The sequence below is a fragment of the Neovison vison genome, chromosome 2 (assembly GCF_020171115.1).
Source record: "Neovison vison isolate M4711 chromosome 2, ASM_NN_V1, whole genome shotgun sequence".
NCBI classification, from domain to species: Eukaryota; Metazoa; Chordata; class Mammalia; order Carnivora; family Mustelidae; genus Neogale; species Neogale vison.
This window is the reverse complement of record NC_058092.1, coordinates 220640387-220653266: the sequence shown is the minus strand read 5'-3', so window position 1 is coordinate 220653266 and position 12880 is coordinate 220640387. Positions and strand designations below refer to the sequence as shown.

General features: G+C 43.2%; 1 protein-coding gene across 2 annotated transcripts in view; it reads right to left on the bottom strand.

The window, feature by feature from the left end:
• The window catches only part of ADD3 (adducin 3), a 128149-nt gene extending 124169 nt beyond the window's left edge, over positions 1-3980 (bottom strand). Inside the window, exon 1 of one of the 2 annotated variants that reach the window (XM_044240479.1) lies at positions 3868-3980. The gene's annotated coding sequence lies outside the window, so the exon portion shown is untranslated. Of the gene's footprint in view, positions 1-1677; positions 1997-3867 lie in introns of those variants that run through there. The other variant, XM_044240478.1, reaches the window with a different exon arrangement.
• Between the last annotated feature and the right edge of the window lie 8900 nt (positions 3981-12880).

The window sequence follows — 12880 nt, the reverse complement described above, 5'->3', positions numbered from 1 at the left end:
CTGCCTCTCTGCCTACTTGTGATCTCTCTCTGTCAAATAAATAAATAAAATCTTAAAAAAAAAAATATTCTTAAAGAGTGAACTCTTTGGATCGGGCACCTGGGTGGTTTAGTCGGTTAAGTGTCTGCCTTTGGCTCAGGTCATGATCCCAGAGTCTGGGGATCTAGTACCGCATCACACTCCTGGCTCCGAGGAGAGTCGGCTTCTCCCTCTCCCAATGCCCCCTTCCCCAGCTCCTGCTCACTCTCCCACTTGCTTTCTCTCAAATAAATAAAATCAGAAGAAAAAAAGTGGGAAGAGAAAAAAGCGAACTCTTTAAAAAGATGAAAAATTAAATGTAGCCAAAGTGGCCATTTTTTTCCTGGCCCTCCCTCTGCAAAATTAATCAGGTCAATTGAAGCAAAGGAAAACACGTTACAGGTCAATTAAAATGCAATCAAGATTTGAATACAAAAAACGTTACACATATGCTCCAAAAGTAAGGCTACAAATGAGTTGGTACCACACCTTACTTACACAAAATTTTTAATAGCCAAGCAACTTAATTTAACGACGGGTTACCCTGCACTCTTACTCTCTTTACCAACGCTCTCTTGAAAGTCTTCTGAAGCCCAAATTGGGATATACTAAGCACAATGTAGAGGCACTTCATTCCAAGAAAAGCAATCATTTCATACTGCTAAATCAGAAATACTGTATAATTTAACATAAACATGCACACACGTTTACGTAGCTGGTTCCAACTCCTAGAATCTTATCAACTCCTTCACCACACTTGTATATAATCCCAACTCAAAGCCTCTTGGTTGAGTTAAATTCCATTTCTCTCCTTACCACTATAGTGGTCAGTGGCAAAAGCACACGTGCCAAAGAAATTAGTGGTTTTACTACGCTCCCATTTTAGACGGGCACCTACTTGCAATTAAATCTCTGCAACAAAAAAGTTCACCTAAGGCCATTCTTGCCAATTTAATAAAGGCCTAGCTTATTCTACCTGTCTCTGTGGTCTTGCCTCAGCTGTAACAGCATACCTCCAAAGAGGCTGGACGTGCCCCAAACACCAGCCAAGGGGACCTGTTGCCAACTCTGCTTGTCACCCCAGGCAGGAAGCACAACCTTAACGTGTAGGTGTTCGTAGGGGTGTGTGCGCGCGCTGGGAGGACCGGGGACGCGGACTACAGGAGAGAGGTGGCTGAACGCTTTCAATTAGTAACACAAGTTTTTTAAATGAGGAAAAACAAAACAAACCAACATTCCTTCCCTTACCTCCACCTTCTCCGAGCGCGGTAACCTCGGGGGCACACCTTCAGAGCTTAAGGTCCCCAGGTCACCCACGCTTCAACGAGCTCTTGATTTTCAGAACTCCTTACCCTCTCGAGGGAAACCAGAGGACGCCCAAGAGTCGGGCCCACCCGGCGGCACCAAGGGGCCCTCCCCCTCGGGTCCCCTCCCCTCGGACCAGCCCACGGCTCCCACTCCGGCCCCCCGGGAAGAAGACGTTCACCTGAGGACGCAGGGGACAGCCAAGAGGAAGTCCCCTCGGCCCCGCAAGCCACCGCACTCCCCGCCCCCGCGCGACCCCCTGGCAGGGTCCCACCGCCCAGCCAGCGCGGGCGCAGGCCGTCCCCGCTGGGAGGAGGGGCTCGACGACGGCGCCTTCTCTCCCCTCAGGATTACCTCGCAGCTCGCCTCCCGCAGCTGGCTTTGTGCTCCCTTTCCTCCTTCTCCGCGGCCGCGGGAGCTGCAGCGGTCGCTCGATCCGCCGCCGCCGCCTCTTAAACGCCGCAAGGCTCCACAGGGAGGACACAAGGGGAGGGGGCGTGAGGAGGGAGGGACCTGGGCGCCGAGCCCTCTGTAGCAGGAAGCGGCGACACCTGGGTCGCGATGCTTCTAGCTCTCGCTCACTGTTTTTGAAGAAAATAATTTAAACCCCCTTCCTTCCCCTCCCGCCCCTCGACCCAAGCGACCGTTACCCGCGGGCCGCTCGCGCTCTGGCGGGACTGGCCGAACGCCCCCGGAGCGTCCTTTGGCCCCGCCCCCAATCCCCGCCCTAAGCCCCGCCCACAGGCCCCCAAGCGTCTCTGGCTCCGCCCCTCGCACCCCCGAACGCCCCTGGTCCCGCCCTTTGGGCCCCCCGAGCGTCCTGACCCCGCCCCTCAGAATCACAGGACGTTCTCGGTGCCACCTCCTCAAGGCTCCGCCCCTTGCGGCCCCTCGCGCCCCTCGCGAGCCTTGCCTCCAGCGGCTTCGGCCCCCTCCCCGCCCTCTAACCACATCTGTGTAGCCGCGGCCGCAAGGACCTACCGGCCGGCCGGGCCTCTGGGAGGGCCTGGCGCTAGGCGGCTGCCTGGCACCTCTTCGGCGTCCTCCTCCGGCTATGTTCCGATCCGTGGCGTCCCCTGAGCGTCAGAGGGGGAAATAACCCCGACGGAAACCCGACTACCAGGAGGAGGAGGAGGGACGCCACAGAAATGTCGCCCACCCTAACCTGAGCGAGCCCTCTCCGCGCCGAGGCTGAGCCGCAGCTTTCGGTCAGCCCCTGCCGCCTGCTCTGGCAGCTGGGTCTTCAGGGGGCGGCCACGGCTAAGGTTCAGTCTCCGCGCGCCCCCCATAGGAGGGGCCTAGGTTTTCTTCTCAGAGTACTGCCTCTCCGGCGCTTCCTCCCCCTGCTCACCTCCCCAGCGGGACCGGGCAAGGGCGCTCTCAGTCCGGTTCCACTTAGGCCGGTGGAGGGTCTCCACCCCTACTTTGGCCCCTGGCTTTGTGACCTTAGGGGAGCTGGCTTCTTGGAGGGGAAGAGTCGAGGGAGGCAGCGCCAGCTTTCAAAATGAATTTGGGGCTGGGTAAACTTGGCAACATGCGATAGCAGGGATGTGGATCCATCCACAGGTGACACTGGGCCCCCTCCCCCTCCGTCGCCCAGACACGTTCCTCATTCCAACCTGTTCTCCAAACAGACCTCCCAGTAATGCACACCCTTCTCTGCCACCCACGATTCGCACATCCCTTCCGCACACGTGTCTTCCACGGACACGCATCCACTCGCAAGCACACCCCTCCAAGCGCCATTCTAGTTATTCATGGTCCCTGGAGTCAACCCCACCCTACCAAACAGAACAAACTTCATTCCCCACCCTTATCTCCCTTCGTTTCCAAGGCACTGGCGACGGTCCACTTCATTTCCTTCCTCCTCTGCAGACTGTTCTCTTCCCCCTCAAATACTTCATGCCATCCCCCTTAGCCTCATCCCCTCTTTCTTCCCTAAAAATGTGCTAATTAAAATGTAGTTTCCTCTTCCCACATATGAAGTGTGGAAAATGAATCTTGTGTTGGCACAAACTGTGATTCATTTATCCTCATTTTCTCTCTCCACTGGACTAAGGCTATAGAAATTTTAGTCTACCACCATCTCCCATCTGCTCAAAATCTAACCATGCCTTATGATTTTTAAATACCCCTGAAGGATCAAGGGAAGGCTTCCTGACTTTGGTGAGAAAATATTTAGAAAATGCTCAGCCTGTCATTTTATTTGGTGTTTAAAAATATCTGCAGTATTTGAGAGAGATATTGGGAGTGGCTGGATTTTTTTTTTTTGCATTTATAAAGAAAAAAATGAAAAGCTTCTGCATGCATCAAGGTTAGCCTTTTATGAATAGCAAAAATAAATAAATAAAAGTATGTTAGGAGCACTTATCAGACAATAGTCTCTACTATGTAGAGCATTTCCCACTCACAGATCTAAACAACCCCCTCCCCAAAGAAGACAAATTAACATAATCCATTTTAAGCATGTCTGATGAGCCATCGTTTCCATGATCATTCCCTTTCCCACAGTTTCTGGACAAAATGGATAAAAGATCGGCTTACCCGCGGGAGATGCAAGGCGTTCTTGTGTCAAGGGTAGTAGACGTGTGTGTCTTCTGTAGGTGTGGGTTCTGCAGTGCTGCACAGGAGCCCACTGCAGCCTCAGACCAGCGGCGGCGGCGGCGGCAGCCACAGCCACAGCAGCCGCTGCAGCTTCTCCCAATGCTGAGTAGTAAAGTGACTTAGTAGAGACTCCCCAGTTACCATTAGGCGCTTGCTTATAAAAAAGGAGGCGGAATCTTTCTTAAAGGAATGGGCTTTGTTTCTCCTCTCTACTATTGCTTCATAAGCAGCACAAGCAGGGACTTTTGGGGACTGAGTAAAGCAGTACAGCTGTGGGAGGTCAAGGTTAAAATTGACCGGATGGATGATCGAGGGACTGATTTAGTGCGAATCAATGAAATGCTGGAAGCACACTTGTTTTAAAGAGCCCTGCTAGCTTCAAACTTTGGGGTCCATGGCAAAAATAAAGCGCTGTGCCTGGAAACCAGTTAGTATTTTGTGCTAAAATTTAATTTCCAATCATTTCACTAAAATGATAGCTAAATAAAAGGAGGTTATTAGCATTTAATACAAGAGTTCAAAAAGAATAATGAAATTCATTCATGTGACTGGGAGCAGTGAAGTCAAGCCTTCTAACACTTAAAAGCAAACCTGGGATTTCAGCGGATGTTGGTATTAGAAAATATGTTATTGACAGATTTCAATGTGTATTTTTTTTAAGATTTTATTTATTTATTTGACAGACAGAAATCACAAGCAGGCAGAGAGGCAGGCAGAGAGAGAGAGAGAGAGAGAGGAGGAAGCAGGCTCCCTGCTGAGCAGATAGCCTGATGTGGGGCTCGATCTCCAGACTCTGGGATCATGACCTGAGCCTAAGGCAGAGGCTTTAACCCACTGAGCCACCCAGGCGCCCCTCAGTGTGTATTCATATTATAAAGATTACAGTATTATTTCTGGGGAAAAAAAAATCTAAACAATAACAGGAGAGCACTGTTCTATTTCAGTGGCAATTCAGGAATCAGCAAAATTAAAATAAGTAGATTAACTTACTTCAAATGCATATGAATCTACTATTTACTAAAATGTAATGTGCCCATACAGGAAGAACCTGATCGTCTGCATTATAACTTTAAATTTTATTCAATAATTAATATTCCTTGATTTAAGCAATGAACAGCTGTGATTATTTTCTTCATAGGTAAAGGTAGAGGTGTGGCCTCAAAATATGAGCAGAGAAAAACAGAAAATGTTTTGCAATTTTCCTTGCAGGGCCTTTGTTATCTACAGCTGTGATCTTGAACTAATATGTAATCTTATTTGGTCCTTAGTTCTCTGTTTTGCAAAATGATGATGTTGGATTGAAATTTTCCTTTAGCATTCCAAAATACTATGATTTTATGACATTTGTATGCTTTTTTTTATTTAATGCAAATTTGTCGCATTCTAAATTACTTTTCATGGAAACTTGGATTAAAAATAAATCTTTAGGGGTACAAAAAATCTTTTAAAAAATAAAAATAAATAAATCTTTATTTTAAATGTATAACCAGAGTTTGTTATTTACTACCATTTTAGAAATTATTTTGCAGATCAAATAATCATTTTTGTAAAAGGAATAAAAATTTTATCTGACTTAAGATTTTGTATCTATGATCAGTTTTCTTATTTTATTTTTTTACTTTTTATTTTTTTTAAAGATTTTATTTATGTATTTGACAGAGAGAGATCACAAGTAGGCAGAGAGGCAGGCAGAGAGAGAAAGGAAGGGAAGCAGGCTCTCTGCTGAGCAGAGAGCCCAAAGAGGGGCTCGATCCCAGGACCCTGGGATCATGACCGGAGCCGAAGGCAGAAGCTTAACCCACTGAGCCACCCAGGTGCCCCTATGATCAGTTTTCTTAAAGCAGGACCATACTGTATTACTAAGGGTATTAAAGTACATAGTGTTTAATGATAATGAAAGTTTCTAAAAACTGAGCATTGCTAGATGGTAGAGTTGAAACAGAGTTTAGAGCTCACTGATTCCAATCCTGTAATTTTATAAACGGAAAGAATAGAAACCCAAAGAACTAAAGGAGGACAGAGTTAAGGACAGAGTTGGGTTTTACTTTGACTCTCCACTCTTCACAAACACACAAGGCAAACAAACAACATATACGACCATACACACGGTTTCATATACACACACTGAGGCCTAGCAAGACCTGTCACAACAAAAAATGGTAGTTTCACTCAGTGACACTGTCTGTGTACATGTAGTATAAAGTAAAAAATATCAAACAAGTACTTAACAATGTGTGCAAATATTAGCACAAATTTTGCCTTTGGGTTTACACTAGAAAGTGAAGAATTTTGTCCAGGAATTTTTTTTTTTTTAAGTGTCTCCCAAGGGAACACCACTCATGGCAAACTCTTGCTTATCTTCCACCCAAATGACAGGGACTTCAACTCTGTTGGTTGCTTCCTTGGGCCCATTGGTGCCTCTGTTCCCTTTTGTCTACATCCTTAAGTATGCCTGCCAAGAGGAAAAGTTCAAGAGCCAGGCAGGGGAAAGTATTACAGACTTAATTCTGGCCTTCAGAGATGCTTTTTGGAAGTCATTTTTCGTGCTGTTAGATAGGAACAGTTTCCCTTCGGTCCTGATCTGGTGTTCCTGTTAAAGAACCTGGCACTGACCTTAGCCCACACTCCCTAGTTTCAAGGGGGTATTACAGTTAAAATCTGTGTTACATTAGATCACATAGAAAACTTGGTGTTTTATGTATCTAACAGGACAATTTATCACCTGATTTAAAAAAAGAATGCTTCCTATAGGGAGATAATCGAAGGAAATTAGTTGCCCAATTTCTTCATCTATTTTTGTTTATCTTGCTCTTCTGCAAGGAAGGCATTTCATTTACCAGGTGCTAATAACATGCATAAAATGGCAATTATCTGCATAATTCAAACCCCTCCCAATTAAATGCATTTCTTTGTATCTTCCTAAAAGTTCTGAGTACAGTCTCTTATATAAAAGCACTTAATAGATACTTTAAAAAATGAATACACGAATTAATGAATGAATAGACCCCAAAATATCCAGAAACTGATTACAAAGTGTTTTTGTTTGCTTGCGATTTGCATTGTCTGAAACAACTGACTCTATTCTCTACCTCCCTTTTCTAACACAGTCATGATCTAACAGAAACAATCTCCTTTCTGTAGAGCTCTTTAGGCATGCCTGATTTGTATTCTCCAATTAAATTGTAGCCGCAAATCTCCACATGAACTCTGGGTAGATCAAGCAGTAGCCAAGACACTTTCTGCCAAGAAAACACAGGCTTAAGTTTCAAAATTCCAGCGCTCTAGTTCTAGTTGTGACACCGACTGGTTATGTGACCTCAAACAAGTTTCTTGACATGCTTGTGCCTCAATTTAGCTATCTTTTAGGTGGTGGTACCGGTGGATTATAGGATGCGCTATACCTACTTCATAGGGTGGCTGTGAAGTTCAAATGAAATAAAAAACGGAAAAATGCTTTGAAGTTTTCAAAGGACTATGTAAATATAAGGTATTATTATAGGCAGATGTATTTAAAAGCAATTATCTAGTTCAAGGGACTTTATCCTAAACAACCTGTTTTACTACTTATTGTTTCAGAAAGCAAACAGGTTTATCTCTTCTTGTGTGTGTGTGTGTGTGTGTGTGTGTGTGTGTGTGTTCACACTGGCTCACAGGCACCCTGCTCTTCCAATTTAACCAACTGCTCAGCTTTGTGGGGGTTTTTTCCTGGACTGGGGAATATGCTTCTGCAGTTGAATGTGAAGAGCTAATTTATATGGAGAACTTTCTCCATCCCTTTGCCAAAATTTACCTTTTTGAAAAAGTTCTCAGACAGAAAAGTAAACTCAGTGAAGCACAACAGCCTTTTCATACTGCATACTGTCATGTACTTAATCGGTGGGACTGGATGAGCCATTCATTGGAAACTTGGCCATACTATATACATTTTGATCCCCCGTTTATGCCCCGCCTGTTTGGAAAGTACTTGGGGAACAGAGTAGGAAGGACTGACATGAAACTGATGCTAATGAGTTCTTCATTCCCTGAGGAGAAATAATCAGGACAATACTCAAAGCTTCATCAACATATTTTATTAGTACTATGTGACCTATATGGTTTCTTTTAAAAGAATTATTTCAACTAAATACCTGAAAGATCCTTATACAACTGTTTAAGTAATCAGGCCTGATAAATTTCTGGAACACTAGTGAAATATCACCCTAAGTGGTCTCCTTCTTTTTTAAAAAAAGGTATTTATCCTCATTTATTCATTTTCCAGTTGGTGGAACCTTTAAAATAACCATTACTAAATGAATAACTGCCAATAAACAAACAACTACTACAAATAAGATACTCCGACTGAGAAGCCCACTCACAGGTAGGACATAAAAACTCATACAAAACCAGTTTCTGTGTAGAGAAACTATAAAACGAATACAGGGGCACCTGGGTGGCTCAGTGGGTTAAAGCCTCTGCCTTCGGCTCAGGTCATGATCCCAGGGTCCTGGGATCAAACCCCACATTGGGCTCTCTGTTCAGCAGGGAGTCTGCTTCCTCCTCTCTCTCTGCCTGCCTCTGCCTACTTGTGATCTCTGTCTGTCAAATAAATAAATAAAATCTTTAAAAAAATAAAAATAAAATGAATACTAAGTATGCAATTGGTGCGTGAAACCTAAGATATACCAGTTTATCTTTACGTTTCATCACATGGTCCTAGGCCTTAAGATTTCAGCAGCTAATCTTTAACATATATGTCCTAAAAATCACCTAATTTTAAATCCAATTTTAAACCTGATAGCACTCTTTCTAGAATGTGATCAGTAACCACTTGCAACAGAATTACCTGAGGGCATTTCCTAAAATACTCATTCTTGGGCCCTATCCTTGAATTAAACTCTTTTAAGGTGAGCCTTAGATTGAGGTTTTTTTAAAGCAGCTCAAGTAATTCTCATGTACCAAAGTTTGGGCATGGCTATCTTATACGAACTATGGAATGTATGGAGAATCTCAGAGTCACAATGAATGCAATGCAGGTGGGTCCTTTTTCATTATGTGAGAGGCATTCTAGAAGGACAAACCCTGGCTCCACCATTTCTATGGCATAACTTGGTTAAGATATTAACCTTTCTAAGTCCTAGAATCCTCTTCCATAAGATAATATGTTTCACCATGCTATTGTGAGGATTAAATAACATATGGAGAACTTCTACTCTAATACCTGATATATGAAGGAACTTAGGTATATGCTCATTTCCTCTCTCCTTGTTCAAAGGGGAGTTTAAAGATGTGTTCTTCTTGTCCAGTATCCTTAGTATGCTTGGTACAGGAATATGAACTAGTTGTTTAACGATAGCTAGTATGTCGTGTTCTTTTTTTTTATTTTATTTTTTATTCTTTTTAAATATTTTACTTATTTGACACAGAGAGAGAGATCACAAGTAGGAAGAGAGGCAGGAAAGAGAGAGGGGGAAGCAGGCTCCCCACTGAGCAAAGAATCTGATGCAGGGCTTGATCCCAGGACCCTAAGATCATGACCTGATGAGCCAAAGGCAGGGGCTTAACCCACTGAACCACCCAGGTGCCCCAATATGTTGTGTTCTTATGGTATGCCAGTACTGAATGCTGCTTATGCATTATTTTATCTCATACCTACAATAATCCCTAAGGGTAGATACTATTATTATTTGCATTTTACAGATGAAGGAGCTGAAGCTTAAAGAGGATAAGTAAACTTGCCCAGGATCTCAGAGCAAAGCTTTAATGGAGCTACAATCCAAACAGGTTTTCTGACTCCAGAACCTAACTATTCATTACGCTGTACATTCTGTATATTCTCTAAGTGCTTAGATAAAGCTTAAGAGCCAGTCTCTTGAAAGGAATAAGCAACTGCAAAAGTGGGCTTTATAAACATGCCACAAGTACAGACAAATGAATGGCATCATTTCCCTATTTTAGAAGTCTTTGCCAATAGAGTATGGCACACAGTAGGTGTTCAAAGTATTTACTGAATGAATGGAAAGCAGTTTTCACCAGTATGCTATTGTAGCAGCTGACATACGTAAACTCAAGTTTTAAATTACAAGCCAAATTGGTCTGATTTTCCAAATCAGCTTATATTCTGACATATTGCAAGCCACTAAATTTCAGAGCTATAGATCATCATATCATTTGCAACAAATAGTTCTTGAGCACTTGCTATGAACTACGCACTAGTCTGACCCTCAGAAGATTAAAAAAAAAAAAAAAAACCCAAAACCTTAAGACATAGCTAACACCCTAATCATCGAATTGGGAAATAAAATACAAATGTGTGAAGCAACTAAATTGAAAAATCACCACCTGTGAGATAATAAATGTGACACTCCTAGAAAATGGTGACTACTCAAATATCTGCATATTGTCAATAATATTACTTTTCATTTTAATAATTATTAAAACAGTTATTATAGTTTTATTATCAATAGGAAGAAATAGGAATTGTTATCGTTATCATTTAATGAGCGATTATGTGCCAAGCACTGTGCTTGGCATTTTATATATATTTACTCATTTTATCAATCTTGCTAAATCAGTATTATTAATCCTATTTTTCAGATGAAGGAAGTAAGGCTCAGAGAGCTTGAGTAACTTACCGAAGGCACACATTTGGTAAGCATACCAGATTCAGGGGAAGTAGTATATACAGAGTCCAAAAGGAGTCAGGGAAGAGAGAGGCCAGTTCCTGCTGGAGAAAACAGGAAGGGTGTCCCAGAGTAGGAAGAAGAGCAGGACTGGGACGAGGAAAGAAGGAGGAGTGGGCCCTTTGATGATGGAGGCAGCAGGAGCAGAGGTGTGTATGTGAGTTTTCTGAGTCAGGTCCCCCTACACTCTGCTCAGGGCCATGCTCCTGGTGAATGCATGACCTAGGTCTCTTCACTAAACAAAGACAGGAAAGTATGAGGTGGTGTTGGCAGAACAGCAAGTAAACCTGTTTGTCTGGAATGAAGTTTGTGTAGAGCAAAGTTAGAATTTTGTGATCCCCAAACCCATCATCCTGAAAACTCAGACTTTGTTTACTGACAGCCTATCTAAGGAGCCCCACCTGGAGTTACTTTCCATTAATTCACTCACTTACTTTCATTCACTGAGACCACAGTATTTACTGAACTCCTACTACGGGCTAGCCACTCTTCTGGGTGCTAGGGATGAAGAGAGAATAAAACAGACAGATTTCCTTGCACTCATGAAATGTTATTGTACTGGCAAAACACAGATGCTAAATGGTAAATAAGGGTATTTTCAGATGCTAAGGGCTATGAAGAAAATAAAACAGACTACTGAAAATGGCTCACTTGCGTGACTCAGTCAGTTAAGGGTTGGATTCCTGATTTCAGCTCCAGTCATGATCTCAGGATCGTGAGATCCAACCTGGAGTTAGGCTTCGAACTGGGTGTGGACTTTGCTTAAGATTCTTGCTCTCCCTCTCTCTGCCCCTCCCTGCCCCCACAGACATGCTCTCTTAAAAGAAAGAAAGAAAACAACTAGGGTAGAAATAGGGTACTGGTAGGATGCTGAAAAAAACCTTCTTTGATGAGGTAACTTTTGGGCCAACACCCAAATTATCTGAAGTTGTTAGCTAGAGAGAAAAGCAAGTTCAAGGTCACAAGGCTGGCGTAAGCTTAGTATGTCTGAGGGGCTGAGATAAGGGCGTGGTGGTGAGTGAACAAGGGACCGAGGGGCCCCAGATTTAACCAAAAGAGCTGGATGGGGGCTAGATCATGTAAGTCTGGTAGATCAGGGTGAGAGTTTGACTTTTGGGTAGTTTTAAATAAAAGAGGGATAGGGTCTCATTAACATTTTAAAAATTTCACTGTGGTTGCCATGTGGAAAATAGACTCTAGATGTGATCAGACAGGGACGCCAGTTATGAAGCCATTAAAGTCATCCACACAAAAGGAAATTGGATCTTGTTGTTGGAGTGGCTGTGGATGAGAAGTGAATGGACTCAGGGATGTGGAGGTAGAGCCGACATGACTTGCTAAAAGAATGCATGTGGGAGGTAAGGGAAAGAAGGGAAAGAGAGGAGTCAATCCAGAATGATCTCTAGGCCTTTGGTCTGAGCATCTGGGTAGATGAGGGCACCATTATCTGAGACGGAAGAGACTTGAGAAGAAGTAGCATGATGAGTAAAAATGAATGCTTCTGTTTGGTCATGTGAAGCTTGAGATTACCCTCTTCCTTTCCTTCAGAATCCTTATTTTACTCTACCTTGTTAGTTAATTTTTTTGGGGTATTTGTTCATTGTTAATTTCCTCCCCAAAAGAAACTTCAAAAGAGCAAGAAACTTGTTAATCTTGTTCTTTGCTGTATGCCCAGATTCTAGAATGCTGGTTGGCATGGAGTATATGCTCAATAAATAATGGGAGTTGAGTCTGGTTCAGTGGTTTTTAAGTCTACATCAAAACCACTTGCGGGCAATGTCCACAATAGCCAAACTATGGAAAGAACCTAGATGTCTATCAACAGATGAATGGATAAAGAAGATGTGGTATATATACAATGGAATACTATGCAGCCATCAAAAGAAATGAAATCTTGCCATTTCTTGCAAGTGAAATCTTGCCTCATACACTAGAGGGTATTATGCTTAGCGAAATAAGTCAATCGGAGAAAGACAACTGTCATATGATCTCCCTGATAAGAGGAAGGGGAGATGCAACGTGGAGGGTTTGGAGGTTGGAAAAGAATAAATGAAATAAGATGGGGTTGGGAGGCAGACAAACCATAAGAGATTCTTAATCTTACAAAACAAACTGAGGGTTGCCAGGGGGAGGAGAGTAGGGAGAGGGTGGTGGGGTTACGGACAATGGGGAGAGTATGTGCTATGGTGAGTGCTGTGAAGTGTGTAAACCTGGCGATTTGCAGACCTGTACCTCTGGGGTATAATAATACATTATTTGTTAATAAAAAATTTTTGAAAATTAATACCATAAAA